This window comes from Mustela erminea, chromosome 6 (genome assembly GCF_009829155.1).
Source record: "Mustela erminea isolate mMusErm1 chromosome 6, mMusErm1.Pri, whole genome shotgun sequence".
NCBI lineage: Eukaryota > Metazoa > Chordata > Mammalia > Carnivora > Mustelidae > Mustela > Mustela erminea.
In genome coordinates, this window is record NC_045619.1 from 66,085,884 (window position 1) to 66,111,840 (window position 25,957).

At 38.3% G+C, this 25,957-nt stretch overlaps 1 protein-coding gene and 1 long non-coding RNA gene across 5 annotated transcripts in view; one reads left to right on the forward strand and one right to left on the reverse strand.

The window, feature by feature from the left end:
- Positions 1-3,357, reverse strand: part of CCDC91 (coiled-coil domain containing 91) — a 358,743-nt gene extending 355,386 nt beyond the window's left edge. For all 4 annotated transcript variants that reach the window (XM_032347556.1, XM_032347555.1, XM_032347553.1 and 1 more), the window contains exon 1: positions 3,245-3,357. The gene's annotated coding sequence lies outside the window, so the exon portion shown is untranslated. The remainder of the gene's footprint in view (positions 1-3,244) is intronic.
- A 15,580-nt stretch (positions 3,358-18,937) lies between these two features.
- Positions 18,938-25,691, forward strand: LOC116593374. Its single transcript, XR_004286882.1, has 3 exons — positions 18,938-19,047; positions 21,374-21,819; positions 25,659-25,691. It is a non-coding gene; the product is annotated as an uncharacterized LOC116593374 (long non-coding RNA).
- Positions 25,692-25,957: the final 266 nt, after the last annotated feature.

Genomic DNA, 25,957 nt, shown 5'->3' on the forward strand with positions numbered 1-25,957 from the left:
CCTATAAAAGGAATAGTTTGAACTAGATGGTTTCTGAAATTCTAGGATTCTACCTTAAAGTGATGCCCAGAAATTTTGCTCCCAAATTTATTACAATAAAAAACCCAGAGGAAAAAAATCTAAGAACATCAAATGAAACAAACAGGCAGTGTATATTAAGAATCTGAAAAAAATTTCATGCACTTTGAGTAACAACCACATTTAAAAAAATAGATTAAAAGAATCTTACCAGAGTTATGTACAAAGATGTTTAATGTTAATTCTAACTGGAAAAACTTAACTAACTATAAATCAAGAACTTACAAATCAAGTTCTCAAAAAATTCATGACATAGTAAGCACTTACAATGTAATGCTAAGTGACAAGGGAAAAATATAAAACAACATTTATAGTTGTTTTTAAAATGTTTGTAGGGCGCCTGGGTGGCTCAGTGGGTTAAGCCGCTGCCTTCGGCTCGGGTCATGATCTCGGGGTCCTGGGATCGAGTCCCGCATCGGGCTCTCTGCTCAGCAGGAGCCTGCTTCCTCCTCTCTCTCTCTCTGCCTGCCTCTCTGCCTACTCGTGATCTCTCTCTGTCAAATAAATAAATAAAATCTAAAAAAAAAAAAAAAAAAAATGTATAAAATGTTTGTAAAATTAAAAGACTGAAAGAAAAGCCAGCAAAATATTAACAGAGGTTATTTCATATTAACAGAAATGGGTTAGCTTTTTTCCATTGGATTATTTCCCAATTTTCTTCTATACAACTATGATCTCCATAATGAAAAAAAAGAAGTACAATATTCATTCATGATTTAAAAAAAAAAAAAAAAAAAAATTTTCACAGCAAACTAGAAGCTAAGAAAACTCCCCCAAACTGATGAAAACTGTTTACAAAAAACCTACAGCTAATTATTTAATGGTAAAAGATTGCATGCCTTACCCACTAAGATGAAAACCAAGGCAAGGATGCCTACTCTTACCTGTCCTATTCAACATCATAGTGGAGGTCCTAGGCAGTACAATTAAACAAGAAAATGAACTACAGCAGACCCTTAAACAACTCAAGTTCAGGTTAGGGGTACCAACACCCTAACAGTCAAAAATCTGTATATAACTTCTGATTGAACGATAATTTTAAATTACAAATTATATAGTTCAATAAACCTAAATTTTAAAGGACATAGGACATGCCCTTTTGAAAAATATGCATCAAATTAAATGAGCTTAACCCATCTCACTGGTTTTGCAGGTAGGGGAGACTGAGGAAACAAACAAAAAAAAATCCTTAGAAATACTGCAAATCAAAAAAACTAACTAATCATCAAGACTTATAAGTAAGAAGAAACAGACATTGACATGAAGAATTAATCTACAGAGGTTGTCTTTTTCATTAAGGTCCCATTTTTGGACGGCAAAAAATAAAACTTGATGAACTTACAGGACCAAAAGTTCTAAGGAACAGATTGATAAAGGAGCACTGTGATTATGAGCAAGAATCTGGGGACAAGTCACCTAACACTCCCTTCCAGTTTAGTAATGGAAATAGTCTCATCCAGTCCAACGCACTGCCTCCACAAATACTATTAAGAGAAATATAATAAACCTTCCAATAACTAAACAATCCCATATACTTCATAAATCATACATCTACAGCTAGGGGAACAAGATAAAATGCTTCTTATGAGGCAAACTCCTATTTATCCACTTAACCTTCAGATCAACTAATTCCTTTTTGTTTTTACTGTCACCAAAAAATAAATAAATAAATAAGTGCTGTCGCTCTCTGATGACTCTGCAGTTTCTTTTTGACTGGTATTAAGATGGTTATAAAAGGCTCTAAGAAGTTTTGAGCTTATTACTCCACTAAGAAGATACATTTTTCCATGTATTATAGAGGTAAATTGTAACTTCCATCACTGTTTTCTTTATGTTTATTCCATTTGGCTTATCCTGTTGCTAGGATACCAATTCATAGTAAGATTTCCAAGCCCACAGAACAGCTTTCCTAGCCAGCCAACTTTGTAACCAGGACGATTGTGGACCACACAATTTTCTGGCTAGCCTGCACCACGCAGGTGCACTCTCCTTGGCATCTCCCCTGCTCCATCTACCTAACAAGCACAGTACGTATTGCCAATTCCTTCATTGCAACAGAAATTGTAGCACAGGGCAAACAGGATAATTAGAAATGTAGAGCTCTCTGATGTCAGAGAACAAAGTGAATCCACTGTCACTCCCTGTTCTCCCACCCAACTAAATAATCTGGGTATTTTGCCTTAAACTGTAGGGCGAAATGTTAGCCCACCCCAATCACTTCCCCCAGAAATATGCAAACACCACTCCCAAAAGCCATCACCCAACTACCGCCCGGCTAAATACTTGGGAGAGGAAGGTGGCATCAGTGTCTGCACAGTTCGGAAAGGAAGGGGAGGAAAGGAGTCGGAATTCTTAAGGGACTGCTGAGTCACCTACAGCTGTGGCCAGGACTTCACCCTCCAGGAAATCAGGCTCTGCCCCAACTCCCATCATGGAAGCAAGTGAGAGTAGCAGCAGCAACATCCTCCTACCAAAAAAACATCCAGCACTGCTTTTAATAGTGTTACCCCTCCTTAAAGTGAAGCCAGAAATAGGTTTCATGTCCAAAGCTTTCCACAGTACACACCATGGGAGATGGAAGAAACATCTTTATTGTGGGGAAAGGGGGCGCACTTAGAGGGATGAAGGATGCCTCACCACTTGGAAAGTTACTAGCTCCGGCCTTAATCCCCAAATGCCACTTGCACCGCAACATGTGGCCCGGAGTAACTACAAGGACATGTGGCTGACGGACGTCGCAGAGCCTTTACGCCGGTGTGCACAGCCAAGGGGGTGGGGGTGGGGGACACAACTCAGGCGCCATCGGTGAAAACTCCGCAAGGATCTAAGTCTCCGTTCGGTGGGAGGTTCGGTGACACAATAATCACGTGAACTTGTCCGTAGACGTTCGGAAAGACGCGATTCTGGAACGTGCAGGGGCAGAAACCAGCCGGCAGAGCCAGTACCGGTCGGCACCCGCGGCCGGGTTGGCGCGGTTCCGTTCCAGCCCCGGGCGGGTCACGCCTCCGACTTCGAGTCCCGGCGACCTCCGGGGGCGAGGCCGGAGCCGGCGCGAGGCGGACGCCTGGCCGCGCTCCCCGCCCGCGCCCAGGCCGCCTCGGCGCGCCGCCGGCCTCGCGCGGTCCCGGCCCCCAGACCCAGGCCCGGAAGGCGAGCGTCCATTTACCTGCTGCCCGCTCTGGCTGCCGCCGCCGCCAACGCGCCGCTCACCCACGCTGCCAGGTGAGCCACCCAGCACACGGCCCCGCACGCGCACACCCGGGGCACGACCCCAAACCCGTGAGGGGGGAACCGCGACCCCAGCCACACAAGTTAGGGTAGCCCACGCACCACCCGGCTTCGAACACCTCTGCCCCCGGAAGTTGATTTCCTCCAAGGCCCGCCCAAAGCTGCGGCTGTCACTCAACGCCAACACGCGGGTCACGTGGCCCGAGCTGAGGTCCCCCATCTTCAGAGACACGCCTTCAGTGGATTGGCTAGTCCACGGTTGGGGGGGGGGGGGGTTGCCTTCTGAAAAGGGATGATGCACAGGAGCTACCTTCTGTTAGTTATAGGTTGTTTCCTCGTGAGTGACAGGCCCAGTGTCTGTGCCTAATGCATGCAAATAAAACCGTCCCCAAATGATACTCCCATCTGGGATTCTGTAGGATTGTTCCTGAGAAGAGACAGGCCTGATATTTGCACCACTTCCAGGCTGAGTTCAGTAAAAATGAATTTAGCCAAATAGCCTGAAGGTAGTAAGTGCTCAAGATACAGTTGACTGGACAACTCTTCCATTTCATCTTTGTGTATAGGAGCTCTGAAACACCGGAGAGCACGTAAGCCCAAAGCCTCTCCAGACCCTAGGGTACCAGTCGAAGACTGCTCAAGAATTATTCTTGTACTTGGCCCCAACTCTAGATCACAGCAATTTATACATGCCATCCCTGTTTCAGAGACTGTTCATTTTCATCTGCCAAGCCATCCACTTTTTTCCAAGCCTTCAGTCAAATAATGTCTCCTGAAGAAAAAGAAGAGAGAATGATATAACTGTCAGAGTTTTATCTGAAAGAAGGCATTATTATATAGAGTTGTGTGTGTGTGTGTGTGTGTGTGTGTGTCCATTTCAAAGTGTAACTGTTAAAGAGAAACAGTTAACTAACTGGTCACTTGTTAAAGATTCTTCCATCTTTGACAGGGAAAGGATTGGGGGAGCATTCATTTAACAGCTTTTTATGAAATGTGTACTTGGCCTGCTGGCAATGAGAGAATGGACCAGATACATTCAAGATGTTTGTCTTCAAGGGGTTTGCAGTCCATTGAGAGTGAGAAATTCTGGGAACTTTGAGCATAGATCTCTGGAATATTCAGTCATCATATAATAGGCATTCTTTAACATTTTGGATGTTATTTTTCTCATCTTTCCACTGAACAAAATTGGTTCAAGCCTTTAATAATCTGTGCTGTGTACTCAAGGTGGAAAATATCAGCAAGTAATCCTCACAATTCTCCAGTTAGTGCAAGCTTACATGGTTAGTGAGTAGCTCCAATATCGAACATACATGTCACTCTTCTACAACCACTTTCTCTGTCCACCATTGTCATGTACACAATGAACAGGTTTCTATTATAGCAAATATGATGCTTCCTTACTCAAATTTATTCACTTATCTACTACACCACTAAGATGACTTTTCATTTGAATATCTCTCAATCTACTTCTCATTTGTCTTTGTATATGCAGCAGTATCACACTGTTTAGTGATTAGAAGGTGTTCAATAAATAGTGCAGCCATCACCACAATCAAATTCAGAACATTTTTCTCACCTCAGAAAGATATCTCATACCCTTTGTCAGTCATTCCCCATTCCTCCTATTTCCTGCCCCTTTGGCCTAGACAAGCATTAATCCACTTTATGTCTTTAGAGTTGCCTATTCTGGATATTTCATATGAATGCGATCATGCAATATGTAGTCTTTTCTGGCTTCCTTCACTTTGCATCATGTTTTCAAAGTTTATTTATCCATACATCAGTTGGCGGACATTTGGGTTGTTTCTACTTTTTAGCTATTAGGAATAACGCTTCTATGAACATTCATGAGAGCATTCATTGTGTCAAGATAACATTTTCATGGGTACCTAGGAGTGGAATTGTTGTATCATAAGCTATTTCTGTGTTTAACCTTTTGAGAAGGCACTGGTAGCTCTATTACTTGTCAGGGTATTTTTCATAAGCCATATTGTATTATTATTTATCTTTGTTGTGTGTATCTGCAGGCTGCAGGCCCATTACCTTAATAGACTGTGACCTTCTGAGCTGAGAAACATGGTTCCTTGCCCTCAAGAGGATCAAGTTTGGAGAAAGGTATAAATAATCAAATAGAGTAATAACAAGCACTGAAATCAAGTTTATTGTTAAAATGTGGAGGAGGAGCAACCTTATTCAACTGGCATTAAACAGGAAGTACTTCTCATAAAATGTAGGCTCAAGATGAGTCTGGAAGAATGAGGAGGAATTGGCCAAGCTAAGAAGCAAAGTGTGTTCTAGACAAAGGCACATGTACCTTGATATGTATCTCCTTGCCTATGAGCTGTGAAGGTAAGTATAGTGTGTAGGTAGATACAAAGGCAGTGAGGTATGGGAAAGTGGCAGGGGAAGTGGGAACTATAGACGGGTCAAGATGGATGGAGACTTTTATAAACTGCTAAGGAGTTTGAAATCTATTCTGATTAATGGAAAACTAATGGATTGGTTAAGCAAGGCTGGGGGGAATTACTTCAGTAGCAGTACACCGTATGGATTATTAGATAAGGAACAGGTTTTTCTCTGGAAAAACAGAGAAGCCAGTTAAAAGACTGATAAAATAACTAGAATGAAGAATTGTGGAAGCCCTAGTTGAGGTGGTAGCCATGAAATTGGCAAAAAGGATTCGAACGCAAAATTACAGGAAACAATTGAAGTTGTAGTCCAGGTTTCCATTTTTCAAAGAGGTAGGGGATTCAGGAGGAAGGTGGTACACTTGCTGAGAAGAATAGTGAAACACTACAACTTACTACTGTTGAAGTTGATATGCTGTTGCAGTCACCCACAGAAATGAAATGGATGCCCATCTAAAATTTGGTTCATTTTTCAAGATTTTTGCTACCACACATGCACCAAAAAGGTGTAAGGAGGTTTATTAGTCACATGATGAGACTTTCTAGGAAGAGCTAGGCAGGCTTCCCAAATAAGTCCAAAATGGCTTGGAGTGGATGCAGGGAGCTTGGGAAAAAGACTGGCTCTTGGGGTTTTTATGGTGGCTAGGGCATGATACTAAGGAGAAAATTCCTACACAGGAGGCAGGGCTTCTGTGGCTTGAATTACCCACTGGCAGCAAAGAAGGGAGCACCCAGGCTTTCTTAACAGCCTGCCCAGATGTGGAGCAAAAGGGAACAGATGAGGGCTTGAAAGTTGTCAACCATTAGTCAACTGTGGGATCAAAGTCTTTATTACGTATGTTTAGGGTTAGGTTTCATTTTGTTTTGTTTACTCCAACAAGAAAATAATACAATTTTTATGTCTTTATGTGCTTTGGAAATGACTGTAGTGGACACTTGCCTTCTCAGAATTTGTTCCACTCTTCCCACATTGTGCAGCACACACCTCAGAAATTGGGTGGAATTAATCTCACCCTTATCCCAAAGTTAATCCAATCAGGTTAATCCTGACCCGTGATGTTCCCTTAGCCACAAAGGTTTGGGAGTGAGCACTAATCATAGAAATTTTGCCCCAAAATTGTCTGATTTGGCTCCCTTTCTCCCTCTTGATGTGAATGAGAAAGCATATGATCCTTGTTGCTGAAGGCAGTCATCTTGTGACCAAGAAAATGAAAGAGAAATGGAGCTGAAACCCTATCAAATAAACAAAGATCTGTAACATTGTATATAAGCAAAAGGATGTAAAGTACAAACTGTGAAATTTTTAAATAAGCATTCTTCTGGCCCCTTTCTCCTCCTGTACTAGATTGTTCTATTATGTGAGCCTTCAAATCACATCAACATAGAGTTTGATTTTTTTTTTTTTTTGCTACTGATTCTCAGTATTGAATACTGAATAGTATATTAAGTATTGGTTAAATTGGTTTGAATTTATAACTATTAAAGTTTACCTCGAAATACGTTAGTGTACATCATGTGATGTAAATGTGCACATATGTGTTACTTACCTTACTTTATCCTCTAATGATTGTCAGATGCCATCATCTAGAATTCCCACTTTAGATGTATTCAGCCTGTGTTTAATCAGAAAGCCTGCATTCTAAACAGCAATGATAAATGCTTCTGGTATCATAATCTTCCGTTAACACCTGAAGCTTTGCTAATCAATGGATGTTATAGCTGGGTTTTCATAAGTGAAACCCATAAGTGATGGGTTTCATAAGTGGGTTTTCTGCTAGCATGATGGATGTTATAAATTGACTCTCACTGATGAACAAGTGGTATTCATGATATATAGATTCAATAAATATTTCAGAAATCTCCCTACCTTGCATGACCAAGGTTTCAAAACGTTAGTAAACTCTGTAGTCTACACTTTTAGAAACAGCACCATTCTGACCTCAAACAAAAATGTCTAAAATCCTAATACTCTTCAGTGTGCCAAAGATGGAACAGTTTAATTTCTCCTTAACTGAAGGGAGAATCATGTTCATTATGGAGGTGACTGGAGACATCATGTTAATTATGGAGGCAAGGAATAAATTATTAGTGCCTTCCCCCATCCACCACTGCAAGTTCATAATTAGAATATTCCCAGTAGAGACACCATTAAACTGAGATCTCAGGATGGGCCATTAAACTAAATTCAGACTGACAAGAGTATGAAGGGCTACTAGGAAAGAGAATTTCCAGGATACAAAAGTTGGACTATGCACGGACAATTGCCTATAGAAGTAACAAGAAGGAAATAGTTCAAAAACCTAATATTAATGGGAAAATACATTGTTATATAAACCTCAAGCCTAACTGATAATAGATTGACTATTTAATCTTAAGACAATCCTCAGACTTCTACATTCAACCTAATAGGAAATAAGCTGCCAAAATAGGGTAAACTCTCAAAAAGTGCTTCTTCCCCAATGACCTGCTCAGATGGGACCATAAAAGACACTGAAAGCAAAACAGTACCTGCCCAAAGAACCTATACCCTTGCCATAGTGAGGCCTCACTATTCCTGTCTGCAGAGTATGACAGGGATCAGTGACTACTCTGTATTTTTTCCAGATATACTCTTTTTATTTGGAAGTTTTCATTGCAATTACTTTGTCCTTTCTCTTCCATTGCATTTTGCATTTATTGGGAGTAGGTAACTTGTCACTGGTTGCTCGAACATAAGGAACTCCAGATGAAGCTAAAACACTTTGGAGAAACAGAAAGATGATGTTCAATAATTACAGTTACTAATTACAGTGGTTGGTCAGGTAAGGGCTCCCTACAGCAGATGGGTAGTTGTTACCCAGAAATGAATTTTGCTCTTCCCCATGGTGTACCATTCAGGTATATTGGGTGTGATTAGCCTTAAACTTTTCCAGTGTTAGTCCTGATCAGTTTAAGCTAGAAGTTATTCCCAAACATGCCACAGTTACTGGGGGCAGGCAGACTCAGTCCTATGTCAATCATAGCATTAACCTAAGCAGAAGAATCCGAGATTATCCAAAAAGCACCAAACCCAAGACCATTGTTTAGTGGTTGTTAGAAGGAACTCTCTATCTTCCTGAGGATATAGTGAAGAAGTATGTAATTTCTCCCACTGTTTTTTTTAAAGATTTTATTTATTTATTTGACAGAGAGAGATCACAAATAGGCAGAGGCAGTCAGGGGGTGGGAAGCAGGCTCCCCACCGAGCAGAGAGCCCGATGCAGGGCTCGATCCCAGGACCCCGAGATCATGACCCGAGCAGAAGGCAGAAGCTCAATCCACTGAGCCACCCAGGTGCCCCAATTCCTCCTGCTTTTAACAGTCATCTTGTGACCATGAAGGACACCAGTCTGAGGATAAAAGCAGACACAGATTGTAAAACAAAGCTGATATAATTCAGAGAAATGGATCTGAAGCTTTGATTAAATTAGTTTTAAAGCTTCTCTCACCTCCATGGGATTTTTCATTTATCTAAACAATTTTCATTTATTATTTAATCCAATTTAAATTAGGTTTTTTGTTATGTTCAGTCTCAAGTGTTTTAACTCATAGGAGGATTTTTGTATCCTAGCTTCATATTAAGTGTCAGAAAATGAGTTGTCATTTTCCTAAAATGGATAATAACTTTTCCACCTTCTTCCCTTTCCTTTTGTCAATGTTCATGCCAGAGTGAGATTGAAAATGATATACTGTCCCTGAGAGCAGTTCTTTAAGATTCATATGATACTCAGCTTTCATGTTAAACCAATGGAAACTATTTCAAACATGTATTTATAACATTATATATAAAAGATGGAAAGAGTAAACTGTGAAAGTCTTTAATAAGCCCTTACTGGCCCCTCCTTTAATCAGGTCTCCTTTGAATTCTGTGCAGCATCTAACCCTTTTATGAAATCTCCATTATATGGGAGATACATGATACATTTTTTCAAAGACATAGAGATTTCCAACAAACATATGAAGAAGTGTTTAACATCACCAATCATCAGGGAAATTTGCAAATCAAAACTACAATGAAATATCACTTCACACATATCAGAATGGCTAGTATCAAAAAGATAAGAAATAACAAGTGTTGGTGAGGATATGGAGAAAAGAAACCTTCATGTACTCTTGATGGGAAAGTAAATTGGTACAGCCAGTGTGAAAAATAGTATGGCAGTTCCTCAAAAAGTTAAAAATAGAAGTACAGTATAATCCAGCAATTCCACTTCTGGGTATCAAAAAAAGAAAATGGAAATACTAATTTGAAAAGATATATGCAGCCCCATTTTGTTGCAGCATTATCTACAACAGCCAAGTATGGAAACAACCTAACTGTCCATAAGTAGATGAGTGGATAAAGAAGATGTGATATACATATATGATGGAATATTATTCAGCCATGAAAAAGAATGAGGTCTTGCCATCTGCACCACATGGATAGACTTAGAAGGCATTATGCTAAATGAAATAAGACAGAGAAACAATTATCGTATGATTTCATTTATATATGGAATCTAAAAAACAAAACAAAACAGGAACACTCTCATAAATATAGAGAACAAACTGGTGGTTGCCAAAGAGTTGGGGGTGGGGACATAGACTAAATAATTGAAGGCAATAAAGAGATACAAACTTCTAGTTATAAAATACATAAGTCATGAGGATGTAAAGTACAGTATAGGGAATATAGCCAATAATATTATAACTTTGTATGGTGACAGATGGTAACTAGACTTGTTCTGATTATTCTGAATGTGCTTAAATATTGAATCACTATGTTGTACACCTGAAACTAATATAATATTATATGTCAACTATATTGTATGTCATTAAAAAATATGAACTGCTTCTATTATTATCTCAGTGCTTAATACACAAAAGAAATCCCAAGCCAGAAAGAGACACAAGAGAAGCCATCATTTCATCCGTGTAATCATTACAGTAAGTTGATAAAAACTAATTTACATATCAGTTGCCTTTACCTGTGATCTCAAAATAATAACTCAGAGATGGCATGACTGTAGATGGAAAGCACATGTGTCCACTCGACTTCCTTTACTCTTCATTATATCTTTAAAAAAAAATTAAAAAGCCAGGGAAATTAAATTTTCTAAAAACATTAAAAATCAATGCTGGAATATTTTTTATATTTTGGATTAATTCTAACACCTAGATTATTCACATAATTCCTAGTGCTTATATATCACATCTCTGGCTGTTAAACACTACTTTTTATGATGATATTGAAAAATTAAAAAGTGAGGTAGGTTTTGCATCTATATTAAACCATTATATTGCTTCCTTAGAAGTTGCTCTAACACTTTTGCAGATGGAGCAAGCAATACTCTGGGCAGAAAGCCATGCAAGGCTGCTGCAACAAAGATAAATTGAGTTTAAATTAAACTTTTTCAAAAATTTTGGTGCACCACAAAATTAACATATCATGAGAAAACTCTGAAATTTGAAAAATGGAGTTTAAAAGAACATGATGGAACCCCTCTCAACATTCTCCTGAGAGTCTGATCACTCAAGTTGACCAGGAAAAGCCAAGTATTACATATGAACAGTGGAAGACACTTCCATTTATTTCTCTTCCTTTAAGTCTTGGATATCAAATAATTCTAATAAAGAAAATGTTGTGTCCTTATACCAAACTTTAACCTAGCACAGGAGGAAAAAATCATCCCAACAACTGAAAGAAAGTTATCTCTATTAAGAGTCTGACTCTGTCTATGCATTTCTTATACTGTCAATTCAGGAGTACTTGGCAGCAATGTAAATTATAAATAAATAAATAGACTAGTCAATTTTTGCTTTGATAATAGTTTTCTAAGTTCAAAGGTATATTTATAAGGATATTAAGGCACAGGGTGTATCAAACCTGCAGTGTCTAAAATCTGCTTCTGGCAGTAAGTCACAAACCCATTGCTTTTGAGGGGAAAAAGTGAATTTACTAAAAGCTAAGGCATGGTTTTGCCTGTTATTTACATTATAGGATTTTGTATGATTTTAAGATTGTAATACCTTTATCAGAATGTTTGCTTAAGATGCATTTTTGTTTTGTTTTGTTTTGTTTTGTTTGTTTTGTTTGTTTGTTTTTGAGAGAGAGAGCGAGAGCATGTATGCACAGGCCAGTGGGTGGGGGAAAGCAAAGGGTGAAGGAGAAGCAGGCTCCCCGCTGAGCAGGGAGCCAGATGTTGGGCTCAATCCCAAGACCTTAGGATCATGACCTGAGCCAAAGGCAGACGCTTAACTGACTGAGCCACCCAGTGGCCCATTAAGATGTGTATCTTAAACCCCAATATAATTATAATAGTTTGTCTAATTTATCTACCAAAGATTACAACATAATAAATGTTAATAATGCCTTTAGATGATAATAATAATACCTAAAGATTAAGCAACAATTAAATTAGCTTTTACCTTAACAAAGTTTTTTTTTTTTTTTTTGCAAAATTAGGTTTATGAGATCCCCCCGAATCTAGCTTCTAATGAAAATACTTGATACTCAGGCTCCTGAGTAAAATATGGATTATATGACTCCTGTTACAAGTATGAACAATGGCATGCTCTTTGTTTTCCAGTAAAATGTTATGAATTTTTTTTTAAAGATTTTATTTATTTATTTGACAGAGAGAGATCACAGGTAGGAAGAGAGGCAGGCAGAGAGAGAGAGGAGGAAGCAGGCTCCCTGCTGAGCAGAGAGCCCGATGTGGGACTCGATCCCAGGACCCTGAGATCATGACCTGAGCCGAAGGCAGCGGCTTAACCCACTGAGCCACCCAGGCGCCCCAAATGTTATGAATTTTTTATGTCTATATGATTGTCTATTGCAGAGGCAACATGTTCCCTAAGTTTATAGTAACATAAAGACTTACTGTTAACAATCTGTAGTGACAGAAATATGCTTTACAATCACTACATGTAAGTATAAGATAGTTCCCAATTATATGTATTGATGGAAATATACATGCATGTGAGACTACCAATCACTGTCTTTTTATAGAAATTCACTCTCCCATCAACTTCAACAAAAGTATTCTCTGCTGATTGTCTGACTCTTCAGACCATTCTGTGGTCTTCATTCCAATTCAGTCTTTTTCCTTTACCTTTTGCTTCAGCTGGCTGCCTCTGAGTTTCCATCCTCTGTTCTCTTCTCTCTCAGATTTAGCCAATCTCTGTGGGTAATTGTCTCTACTCTCCACAGACTTTATCTCCTTAATGCAAATGATTCTCGAATACACTGGTGTCTTCTGTATAAGGTCTTCTTGCTTACTCTACATTAATACATCCTACATGTCTACAAAATTCATTCATATTATCCACCTTTGATCCCATGGAAGTTTTTGTAACTCTCCAGCCCAGAATTATCTCTTGAGCTCAGAATTCACTTTACAGCTGCCTACGAGATATGCACATAGATGTCCCACAGGCAAATTACATGTTCCAGAACATGTTCATTATCCAATCTCCACAAAACCTTTGTATTCAACCTTGCTTAATTGCTTTTGTACAATCTGCGTTAGTTAGGACACTAGTTTCAGCCATTTTAATAAAGCCTGGAAAATAGTAATGGCTTAAATAGGAGAGGTCTTGATTTCTATTTCACATGCAAACATAAGCATAGTAACCCAGGGCTTGTATGGTGGCTCCACAGAGATCCAACCCACCCTTCTTACATCTTGTTACTCTCCCATTTTTAACACATGGCTTTCTTGGTGTGGTCCAATTAACATGCTCCAGATTCTGCCGTCACATCTACATTCTAACTGGAAGAAAAAAGGAAAGGAGGAAGGGAAGGTAATACCTCTTCTTTTTAAGTGGAGGCACAGAGGCATACATTCACTTCGTTCACATCCCATTGACTAGCACTTTGCCATACCACACAGCCATGCTTAGCTACAAGGAATCTTGGGATATGCCCTCTTCAGCTTTTGTGGCCTGCAAAAGCTCAGGGATTCTATTACAAAAGAGGAGGAGGATCATCTAGACTGGAAAACAACCATCAAGCCCTCTCACATCAAGTGTGGGAAGAAACCCTTTAACCTTTTCTCCTCTACTTAAATTACTGCTACAGCCTCTTAATAGGTATTGATTCTTTCCATGTGAGTGTACACTGGATGGTTTCTGATCCCGTAATCTGAATGAGTTAGGAAAACATGCATTCACCAAACCATTGGCTACATATTGTGTACCTAAGGCTGTGTTAATCTAACAAAGTGGATTAACTCTAACAAAGATAACACATCTGGCATTATCAGCAGCTATGATCATCTTCCAGACCCATCCTGTGGGGACCACCACTCATACAGCCTTTAGATCCAGGGTCGGGTTCTGAAAAGAACCAGATATTTAGTAGTTAGGCTTTGCAGACCATGCAGTCTCTGTTGCAGCCGTGAACCCACTGTAAGCTTAAACCTTGGACAGAACTCCATTTTTTTAACTGCCTCTCGTATGTTTCCACTATAACTGGGGGGCCCTGATGTTGTGTCAGGAAGTCAACTAAGACTCAGTGTCCAATTATTTTTGAAATGTTTGGGTACATATTTTCCTGAGTAAAAAGACTTTGATCTCTTTTGGGAAAAGCTATGGGAATCATAACCAGGTATATTTGTCATGGTATAACACAGTTCATCTCCAGGGGAACCTGGCCATTTTGATTAATGGATTCTGGGTCTGAAAACTGACTCAGATCTATTAACTGGGCTAGGGATTATGACACTTACATTTCTGGTGGCCACTCAGCCTCCCAGATATCCATCCTTGATTTCTTCCACCAGTACATGCTGAGTGATTCCTTTGTTAGTGCCCATCTATTTGCCCCTAGGATTGTCACATTCTATTAATATTTTCCATAACCCTGTGGGTCCTGGCTGCCATTCTGATCGTGTTGGTCATTGAAATAATTGAAAACCTCTGACTTTTGGCAATTAAGTGCTACTTCCTGGCCTCTTTGTTTCAGAGTCCAATCGTCTCCTTTGCCATCAATGAATCCAATTCTATAATGACCCCTCCTACTATCAACTGTGGCATCACCAATCTACTGTTTAGAGATGCTGGTGCTTTTCTCACCAGCATATTCTTTATGGCCTTGGTAAATTGCATGTCCACTGGGTCTTCCCATAGAACAAATTCATCATACAGTCTTCCAGCCATATTTGTGTATCTATTCCAGCCTGCCTGTTTTCCTGAGCCTTTACCCCCTTTGCCACTCTTCCATCATGGCAATCCTAACATTTCAATTTTGCTTAATATGTACCATCTGTCTTGGTTGGCATTTGGACCATCTTGGAAATTCAGCCACTCTGACTATAAAGTCTTGGTCTTGGTCCTGAGCTTTCTCTAGCCTTTCCTTGCAGGAAATGAGAGTTTCTTTGTATGCAATTAAAGAGGCCCCCTTAGCTTTCCACCCAGTTTTTTATCATTATCCTCCTATAGAGCTGTTTAACAATAGCCATCCAATCTTATTATCTTTATAAGCTACTATATTCTCCATACATCTCAAATATCTGGTTCACTTGCACAATTCACCAATGGTGAAAATTTTAACTCGACCTCATGCCAGGGGCTGTCTGTGTTTCATGTACCACCACTGATAAGGTTTTTATTGCCAGAAGGCAAGGAATGGCTCAGGCCCAGATTTTATCGTATCTCTCTTGGACAACTTTTGGTACTTAATGTATCAGATTGCATCCTCAGTAAGCACGAGCTGAGATAGAATTTATTACTGTAGAATTATTAGAGGCCATACCTTAATAAGAAGAGAAAAGGAAGCAGGCCTGGGCAGAGGGAGAAGTTTAACTGTGATGCAGACATAACAGAGCTTCAGCCAACCCAGCAGAAAGCTCTGGAACAAATATGCCTTTCAGAGTCCTCCATCGGGTCTGTTCATACCTTCTCTCAGTCACAGATGCAGGTTGCCCCGGGAAGGGTACAGCCTTTGGAAAGACAGCTCTCTGCACTTGAGCATATTCTAAAAGAGCTGACAGCTGTAGATTTCTAGGTGTACTTCCTACAGTTGGAAAGTCCTCCTTGAAAGAACACCTGGTAGTGCATCTTTGTATCTAGCACATTCAGCTACTTGCAGTTTTCTCCAGTGGCTGAAACATTCTCATCCTTGTGCCTTTGAACATGCTGTTTCATCTTCCAGGCGTACTCTTCCTCAGAAATCTGAAATTTTCAGGCTATATTAGTTGCTCATGGCTGACCACATATTATTTATGCCATTATTATAGCCATTCTCAAGCTATATTTTTATATATCATTTTTATGTTCATATATATTTTATATATTTATATCTCAATAATTTACTTATGCCTTTGCCCAATATACTGTGAACTTTTTGAAAATAGGGATTATATTTTTCATTTTTGTATCCTTAACATCCAAAACAATGTCTTTCACAGAAGAAATAATTAAATAAACATTTCCTAAATAAACAAGAACCTGTTTTTTACCCTATCCCTTTTCCTATCTTCTATGTAAAAATTAGACCCCCAAATATTTCTTAACTCCTTTATTTTTTATTGCATTTTTACACAATTTTATTTTTATTTTTATTTTATTTTTTTAGATAGAGAAAGAGCTCAAATCAGGGAATCAGGGTTGTGAAGGAGGTCAGAGGGAGAGGGAGAGAGATAATCTTAGGCAGGCCCTACACTCAGCATAGAGCCTGATGTGGCACTCAATCTCAGAAGCCTGAGATCAGGACCTGAGCTGAAATAAAGAGTCCAGTGTTTAACTGTCTGAGCCACCCAGGCATCCCATTTTTACACAATTTTAAATTAATGACAGACTCGGTAGTAACATTGGAATCTATATACTCAGTTCAGACTACTTCACCAAGTCTTGCATTCATATATTTTACTGACTGATGGACATTTTTTCTGACCGCCTCAAGACATTTCAGATTCAATGTACCAATATATTCCAAAGGGCACCCATGATTTTTTTATCCCCAAACCTGCTTTTTCTTCGAGACTTTCTATCTTCTTTGATTGTGCTACATAGTCATCCCAACTAGAAAGCTGAGAGCTTCCCTAAACTCCTTTTGCCTTCATTGTTAATGGTCACCAAATTCTGATCACTCAACTTTTTAAATAATTTCAACTCTATCTTCTTTCTGTCTTCTCCATTCTAATATTTATGGCAATTCAGGTATTCCTCCAATTTTCTGCGCAAATTCTTAGGTGATCTCTCTGTCTTCTGTCTTATTACTTTAAAATCCATACTCAATCACATTTCTCCAAATAACTTCATACTAAATGGTGAGTGACTCAAAACTTTCCCACTTAGATGAGAAACAAGGCAAGGATGTCCTCTCCAACTACTGCTTTTCACATACACTGAAAATCCTAGTTAATGCAATAAGATAAGAAAAGGATACAGATTGGAAAGTAAGAAATAAAGCTGTCTGTCTTTTCAGATAACATGATTGTCTACATAGGAAATCTGAATGAATCAACAGACACCTGAACTAGTAAGTGAATATACCCAAGTTGCAAGATACAAGGTTAATATACAAAAGTCAATCGCATTTTTTTTTAGATTTTTTTTTTTAATTTATTTGACAGAGATCACAAGTAGGCAGAGAGGCAGGCAGAGAGAGAGGAGGGGAAGCAGGCTCCTTGCTGAGCATATAGCCCAATGTGGGGCTTGATCCCAGGACCCTGAAACCATGACCTAGGCCAAAGATAGAGGATTTAACCCACTGAGCCACCCAGGTGCCCCAAGCCAATCGCATTCTAATATATCAGCAATAAACAAGTAGAATTTGACATTAAAAATACATTTATCATTTATATTATCACCACTTCAAATCAAATACTTAAATATAAATCTAGCAAAATATGTACAAGATCTATATTAAGAAAACTACAAAACTCTTATGAAAGATATCAGTAAACTAAATAAATGGAGATATATTCCATGTTCATGGAGGGAAAGACTCAATATTGTCAAGATGTCAGTTCTTCCCAACTTAATCTATAGACTCAATGCAATTCCAGTAAAAAATCCCAGCAAGTTATTTTGTGGATATTGACAAATGGAATCTAAAGTCTATATGGAAAGCCAGAAGATCCAGAATAGCCAACTTAATATTGACAGTTAACAAAGTTGGAAAACTAACAGTATCCAGTTTCAAGACCTAGTATAAAGCTACAGTAATTAAGACAGCATACTATTGGTGAAAGATGAGAAAAAGAAATCAATGGAACAGAATGGAGCCTGGAGACAGACCACAAAATCCTAATCAACTGATCTTTGACAGGAGCAAAGGCAATACAATGGAGCAAGATAACTGTTCAACAAATAATACTGGAACAACTGGACATCCAGCAAAAAGTGACTGAAACACAGACCTTACACCCTGCACACACACAAAATTAACTCAAAATGGACCATAGACCTAAGTGTGAAATGAAAAAATATAACCCCCTGGAAGATGACATAGGTTATCTTGGGTATGGGGATAACTTTTAAATACAACGCAAAAGGCATGATCTATGAAATAAATATTGTAAAGCTGGAATTCATGAAAATTAAAAACTCCTACTCTGCAAAAGACAATGTCAAGAGAATGAGATGACAAGCCACAATCTGAGAAAATATTTGCAGAGGACACATCTAATAAAGAACCGCTATCCAAAACATATAAAGAACTATTAAAACCCAACAATAAGAAAAAGAGCAACTCAATTTAAAAAGTTTAATGACACCTCACCAAAGAAGATGTACAAATGGCAAGTAAGAAATGAAAGGATATTCAACATCATATGTCATTAGAGTATTGCAAATCAAAACAATAAGATATCACTGCATGCCTATTACAATAGCCAAAATCCAAAACACTGACAACACCAAATGCTGGTGAGGATGTAGAGCAAGAGGAACTCTCATTCATTGCCTGTGGGAATGCAAAATAATACAGCCACTTTGGAAGACAGTTTGGAAGTTTCTTACAATACTAAACATACTCTTACCATACATTCTAGTAACTACACTCCTTGGTTGTGAAGTGAAAACTTATGTCCACACAAGAAAACTTGTATACAGATGTTTATAGCAACTTTATTGATAATTGCTAAAACTTGGAATTAACCATGATTTTTTAAATCTTTTTTTTAAAAGATTTTATTTATTTATTTGAGAGAGAGAGAGAGAGAGACCATGAAAGGAGAGGTCAGAGGGAGAAGGAGACTCCCCATGGAGCTGGGAACCTGATGTGGGACTTGATCCCAGGACTCCAGGATCATGACCTGAGCTGAAGGCAGTCGCTTAACCAACTGAGCTACCCAGGTGCCCTAACCATGATGTTTTTTAGAAGGTGAGTAGATAAATAAGTATACTCTGTATGTTACTATAATGGTGGATACGTGTCATTATATATTTGTCAAAACACATAAAATTTATAACACCAAGAGTGACTAATGTAAACTATGGGCTTTGAGTATAATGATGTGTCAATGTAGGTTTACTGTTTAGAACAAATATACCACTCTGGTATGAGATACTGATAGGAGAGAGGTTGGGCATGTGTGGAGACAAGGAGATATGGGAACTCCATATATTCCTCTCAACTTTGCTATGATCCTAAAACTGCTCTAAAAAATCAAGTTGATTAATCTTTTTTAAAACTGAAAAGTCCTGGGGTGCTTGAGTGGCTCAGTGAGTGAAACGTCTGACTCTTTTTTTTTTCTTTTCTTTTTTTTTTGTTTTTTTAAGATTTTATTTATTTATTGGACAGAGAGAGAGAAAGACCACAAGTAGGCAGAGAGGCAGGCACAGAGGAAGGGGAAGCCAGGCTCCCCGCTGAGCAGAGAGCCCAATGTGGGGCTCGATCCCAGGACCCTGAGATCATGACCTGAGTAGAAGGCATAGGCTTAAACCACTGAGCCACCCAGGCGCCCAAGCATCTGACTTTTGACTTTGGCTTGCATTGTGATCTCAGTGTCATGAGATGAATCCCCACCAGCCCCATGAGGGGAGATTCTCTATCTGCCTCTCCCCGCCATGCACACACACACTCTTTCTCAAAAATTAATTAACTAATTAATTAATTAAATCAGAAAATCCTACATGAAGAAAAGGTATCAACATCATAAATACACAAATAATCAAAGTCTTTTTAAATAAGTCTTTTAAATTCTATGTCCATGGTGGTTGTCTTTCACTTTTTGGTTGGTATCTGTGAAAAAAACATAGATATAAGAAAAAGGAAGTTTCTAAGATTGTATTGATTTATATGTAATGTTATCACTTTCCCTACTTGATTTACAAATATTTATTTTAAAGAAAGTAGATTTACTGCAATGCAAAATACAGGATATATCCTATTTGATTAAATGATTACTACAGATCGAGTTGGTAATTATTACTGGTAAGACTAAGTAACATTTCTGTGCTGAAAAACAAATTATATTTTTATTGTTTCTCCTCATGGTAATTTTCAGTTACATAATATACAATGGCACAAAGATTGGTTTTAAATACATATAATATATAGATAATTAATATTTAAAGTCTTAAAACAATTGTTCACCAGTGTATGATATCATTGGAAACATAAAATTTTGGAGGTTAAAGGAGCTTTCATGCTATTGTATTTAAACTTCTCTTTGAATTCAGGAATCCCTTTACCCACATTTAGGCAACAACTCAACAGAAACCGGTGTAAAACCTCCCACAGAATTTTTTTTTTACTTGAAAGAAAATAAGTTAACAATAAGTAAAAACTAGTTTACTGACTTTGCATGGGTAAACAGCCTCAGGAAATTAAAAGACTGAGAGTCAAAAAAGAATTTTAGTTCAAGTATAATTTAAATTTAAACTACATAATAAAGAACATAAGGAAAAATGGCACTTTTATTTTAGAAGGGTAGAACAGGCTTCTAAAACAAAGTCAGTTTCTTGGAGTTTGAAGAGTCAAAATTTTTATTAAAGGGAATTTTCTTTTTTAAACAACATTCACATGCCATAAAACAAGATGGCACTTGTTCTATGTTTCTGCAAGTCTTCCTATCTTCTTCAGAAAGGAAATTTCCACTTATTTGAAGATTACCCATTACTGGTATCACTCATACAAAATGTAGTTTCCCAAAGTCATGAATAGGATAAGAAAATAACAAACATCATGGCATACAAACAGTAAATACAGCTGCTTGCAGAAGCCAATGAAACACCTCATTGGCCACTGGGTTACTTGTATCCTTCCTAGAATATGATTTTTGAGCATTTCTATGTCTGTTCTGAAACTTTAAATTACCCCTTTTGTCATGAATGGTATTTGGTCAGGGGGTGATGAATAAATGAGTATCACCCAGCAACATGGAAGTTTTAATATGGTCAAAAGCCAGATATGCTTGTGGTCCTTCGAAGTCAAGCAGTACTTCTAATGCTGTTATGTTGGTTATTTGGTTTTTGGCCTTCTCTTTAACAATGAGAAAGCTCTATATTTTTCTCTATAAAATAGGACTTGTTAATGAGAATGTAGAATAAGTTAGCATAGCAATTACCAAGAATCCATTTTCCTCACAAACTAAGGAGAATATTTTTAATCATTATTTTCATTCAATGCTTTGGCGATATTTGAAGATGCAGGGAAATGTCGTGGTGGAAGTAATAGTAATTTTTTTTTTTAATTCTTGTTTTAGTAAAACTCATTACAACTATTCTGAATCCATTTTTGGCTAAGTGAGGAGGAAAGTTTTACCAGCTGATGGCCGTTTGATGACCTACATGGAAAGAATTGGTAGACTCAGGAGAGCACAATTGAGAGAAGTGATCACATCACAAAATATGACATCATTCTTTGGCACCAGCTGGCATCCTGGACATGGAGAGTGAGTTATACTCTCAACCCTCAATTTTCCCCTCAAGATTACCCTTGTGGCTCACCAGAGGGCAGTGTGCAGTAATCGGCTCTACTACCTCCTATGTTGGATGTTTCCTTTGGAACAGCCAATGTCAAATCATCAGAAACAGAACACAGGCAAGAGAATAAATTATGGAAGTTGTTTTGTTAGATTTGTTGTATCTCTCCCCCCTACAAGGAATTCTTAACATTGAGAAATTAATCAATCACCACATGAGATATAAGGTAATTACTTTTAATAAGTTTCTCGTAAACTCTGTGTTTCAAATTTACAACAATAGTTTCGGAATTACTAAACTCAATTCTCCTCTTTAGACTTACAAATGCATAATGTTATTCAAAGGTGAATAAACTTCCTTCCTTCACACATCTCACATGTGAAATCTCAAGGGTTTTCAATTAATTAAATAATTCAGTGAGCACTTACTGAACAATTGGAGTGTGGGATATAACAAAGTAAAGCACCTATAAAGCCTGCTCAAAAGGAGCTTGAACTCTATCAAGGGATGAAAGTGTAAATGAAAAATTAAAAACATGATCAAACTTATACAAAGTAGAAGATACATACAAAGTGTTATGAAAATTGAGAAGATGGAGATCTGAAAGCTTTTGGGAAGGTTCAGAATCTGAGCTGAATCTTGCAACTGAGGCAAAATTCTTAGACATATTGAAAGTGATAAAAGCACATCCTAGATAAAGGAAACATTATGGATAGGGTGGGTTAAAGGACCTAGGAAGTCAGAGAATGCAAAAGGTAGTAGTAGAAATAATGCTAGAGAACTATTTTGTGAATAGGTCCTTCAGAGTATTAAATATCAGGATGGGATGCTTCAAAAACTAAGCTGATAATGGAAAATTGTGGGACCAGAAAATCAACATTTGCTCTGTGTACTAAGAAAATTGATCTGACAGTATTGTGTAGGATAGATGAGATAAGTAAGAATCCAAAGGTAGGGAGTCGAGTTAGAAGGCGATTTCAATACTCCTGCATAATTTGAGATTGAAAATGAGGCAAGCAAGAGGGTCTGTAAATATGGGGCACCTGGGTGGCTCAGTGGGTTAAGACTCTGCCTTCGGCTCAGGTCATGACAAAGGTCACGTTGGGCTCTCTGCTCAGCGGGGAGCCTGCTTCCTCCTCTCTCTCTCTCTCTGCCTGCCCCTCTGCCTACTTGTGATCTCTGTCTGTCAAAATAAATAAATAAAATCTTGGGAAAAAAAGGGGTCTGTAAATGTAAAATTGGTATGAGTAAAAACTAAGTAAATGTGCGTGGGGTAAAAAGAAAAAGAAGTCAAAACAAAAGTTTGAGTTTTTGAGCTAAAGTGGGAGGATGACAACTTTATTCAGTGAAATACAGGACCCAGGAAAAGCAGGTTTGAGAAATAAATTGATAGTAACCAAAAATATTAAATAGACTGTCCTAGTTAAAATCTTTATAAAGCTAGGAGTGCATGGTGGCTCAGTCAATTAAGCCTCTGCCTTCAGCTCAGGTCATGATCCCAGGGTCCGGGCATCAAGCCCTGCATGGCACTCCCTGTTCAGAGAGGAGCCTGCTTCTCCCTCTCCCTCGGATGTTGCCCCTCCTTGCACTCTCTCTCTCTCTCTCTGTCAAATAAATAAATGAATAAATAAAATCTTTAAACGGTTCTGAATTTTTTGAATGTGAAATTTTAAGAGGAGTTTATTGAGCACTCAAGATGAACATAACAGACTTACATTATATCATTGCGTTACACGGGAGGAACTTCAAGGTGTTCTCCCACCACCAACGAAAATAAGGTTTGTTAAACTTTATTGTTGCTAAAAATTTAAGAATACCCTAATTTTACCAAATGGTGGTTGTGCTTAATAAAAAGGAAAGAATTGCAACCTTTCACTGATGCAGTCATGTTCTGGGCATTTTTTTCTTTCTAATAAAAAATATGATAGAACATTTAAAGTTCTATAAAGTAATAATAATCTTGATGAAGATACAAAGAGAACTAAATATGACTTCCTTTAATATTTTTAATTTTTTAATGTATTAACTGGAAAAGCCTATGGTGGAGTCTCATTTGTCCAAATACATTGTAATAATTTTGCCCACCTTGGCTAACAGTTACAAAATCCAGAGATGAAGCTGTGAAAGAAACTTTTCCAGTTGAAGCATCTGCTTCTGTTACAAATTTTTCAATCAATGGTACAGGAAGTTTTGTAGTTGCTTTGATTTCATCTGTTAGTTTTTCTACTCAAATCAAATAAATGACATCATAAGTGGCATGGGCTTGTTTCTTAGCCACTAAAAAAATCCTAGTAGTAAATTTCCCACACTTGAGTTTTATATTCCTATCTTTCACTCTTGATCCCTTGAAACACTTGCTAATCAAATAGCTCTTGTCCATACTTGGGACCCTACAGCTTAAATTTTTTTTTGCATGCCAACCACAAAGGAGTGTTTCACATGTTAATCATATCCTCTCCACCCTGCTCTCATGCCTATATAATTTAAGACAAAAATGAGCCTTTTATCTTGATGGAATGTTGTACCTGGTATTTCTTAGTGTATGTATGGTCAAATTAGAGCTGCAAGGCACTAAGCTATTTTTTTTTTTAAAGATTTTATTACACACACACACACACACACACACACACAGAGCCAGGGGGAGCTGCAGGCAGAGGGAGAAGCAGGCTTCCCACTGAGGGAGCCTGATACAGGACTTGATCGCAGGACCCTGGGATCGTGACCTGAGCTGGAGGCAAGCACTTAACCAACTAAGCCACCCAGTGTCTTTATGCTATTCTTAACATCATTTTACTTTGTCACCTCCATGTACTAAGTTACTGTAGGAACCACCACAGTTTCAGGTGAACTTTTTAGAAATTGACACCATCACACAACATTTTGTTATGCTTGCCCCTTTTGCTGCTTAAATAACCCCAACTAGAATGTAAGCCATATGAGGGGAAGGATGGTATCTAGTTTAAGAAGCACACTGAGCACCCAGGCTTGTTAGAAAACAAGCATGGAATGGAAAACTCAGCTAGTTCCAAGACTTCTGGCAGTGGGAAAGGTCATAATATTGGCTGGCATTCTGCTAAAGGGGGAAAAAAGGGAGGTACCAGGAAATGAGATTATAATTATTATCTAAAGATCAGAAAGCATAAGAGAATTAAACATCTCTGGTCTCCCTTTTTATAGATAGCTCTCCAATATATATTTGTATATGCATATAATTAATTGTGATGAAGTACACATAAAATTTATTAACGTAACCATTTTTGAGTGTACCATTCAGTAGCATTACATACATTCACATTGTTGTGCAACCATCACCATAATTTATCTCTAGATCTGTTTTCATCTTAGAATACTGAAACTTTGTACTAATTAAACAAGAAACTTCCATTACCTCCTCTGCACAAAACCTAGAAATTACCATTCCCCATCTGGCCAAATCTGGCCACTCTAGGTAACTAACTCATAGAAGTGGAATCAAGTATTTGTTTCTTTGTAACTGGCTTATTTCACATAACATGTTCTAAATAAAGGTTTACCCATGTTTTCATATGTTTCAAAACCTCCTTTCTTTTTTAAGGCTGAATAATAGTCTATTGAATGTATATTCCACATTTTATCAGTTCATCTGTCAGTGGACACTTGGGTTGTTTCTACCTTCTGGCTATTGTGATTAATAGTGTTGTGAACATGGATATAGAAATACCTCATCAAGAAGTGCTTTCCAGGGGCGCCTGGGTGGCTCAGTGGGTTAAGCCGCTGCCTTCGGCTCAGGTCATGATCCCAGGGTCCTGGGATCGAGCCCCGCGTCGTGCTCTCTGCTCAGCGGGGAGCCTGCTTCCTCCTTTCTCTCTGCCTGCCTCTCTGCCTGCTTGTGATCTCTCTCTGTCAAATAAATAAATAAAATCTTTAAAAAAAAAAAAAAAAAGAAGTGCTTTCCATTCTTTTGGATATAGACCCAGAAGTGGAATTGCTGGATGATATGATACTTCTATTTTTAATTTTTTGAGGACACTCCATACTGTTTTTCTTTTCTTTTCTTTTTAAGATTTTATTTTCTTTTTGTCAGAGAGAGAGAGAGAGGACAAGCATAGGAAGCAGCAGGCAGAGCAGGCAGATGGAGAAGCAGGCTCCTCGCTGAGCAGGGAGCCTGATGGTGGTACTCGGTCCCAGGACTCTGGGCTCACGCCCTGAGCCGAAGGCAGCCGCCTAACCAACTGAGCCACGCAGGTGTCCCTCCATACTGTTTTTCATAGTAACTGTACCACTTTACATTCTCAGAGAGCAAAAGTGTTAGAATTTCTACACATTTTTGCAAACACTTATTTTCTGTTTGTTTTTTTGTTTGATAGTAGCCACCTTAATGGGTG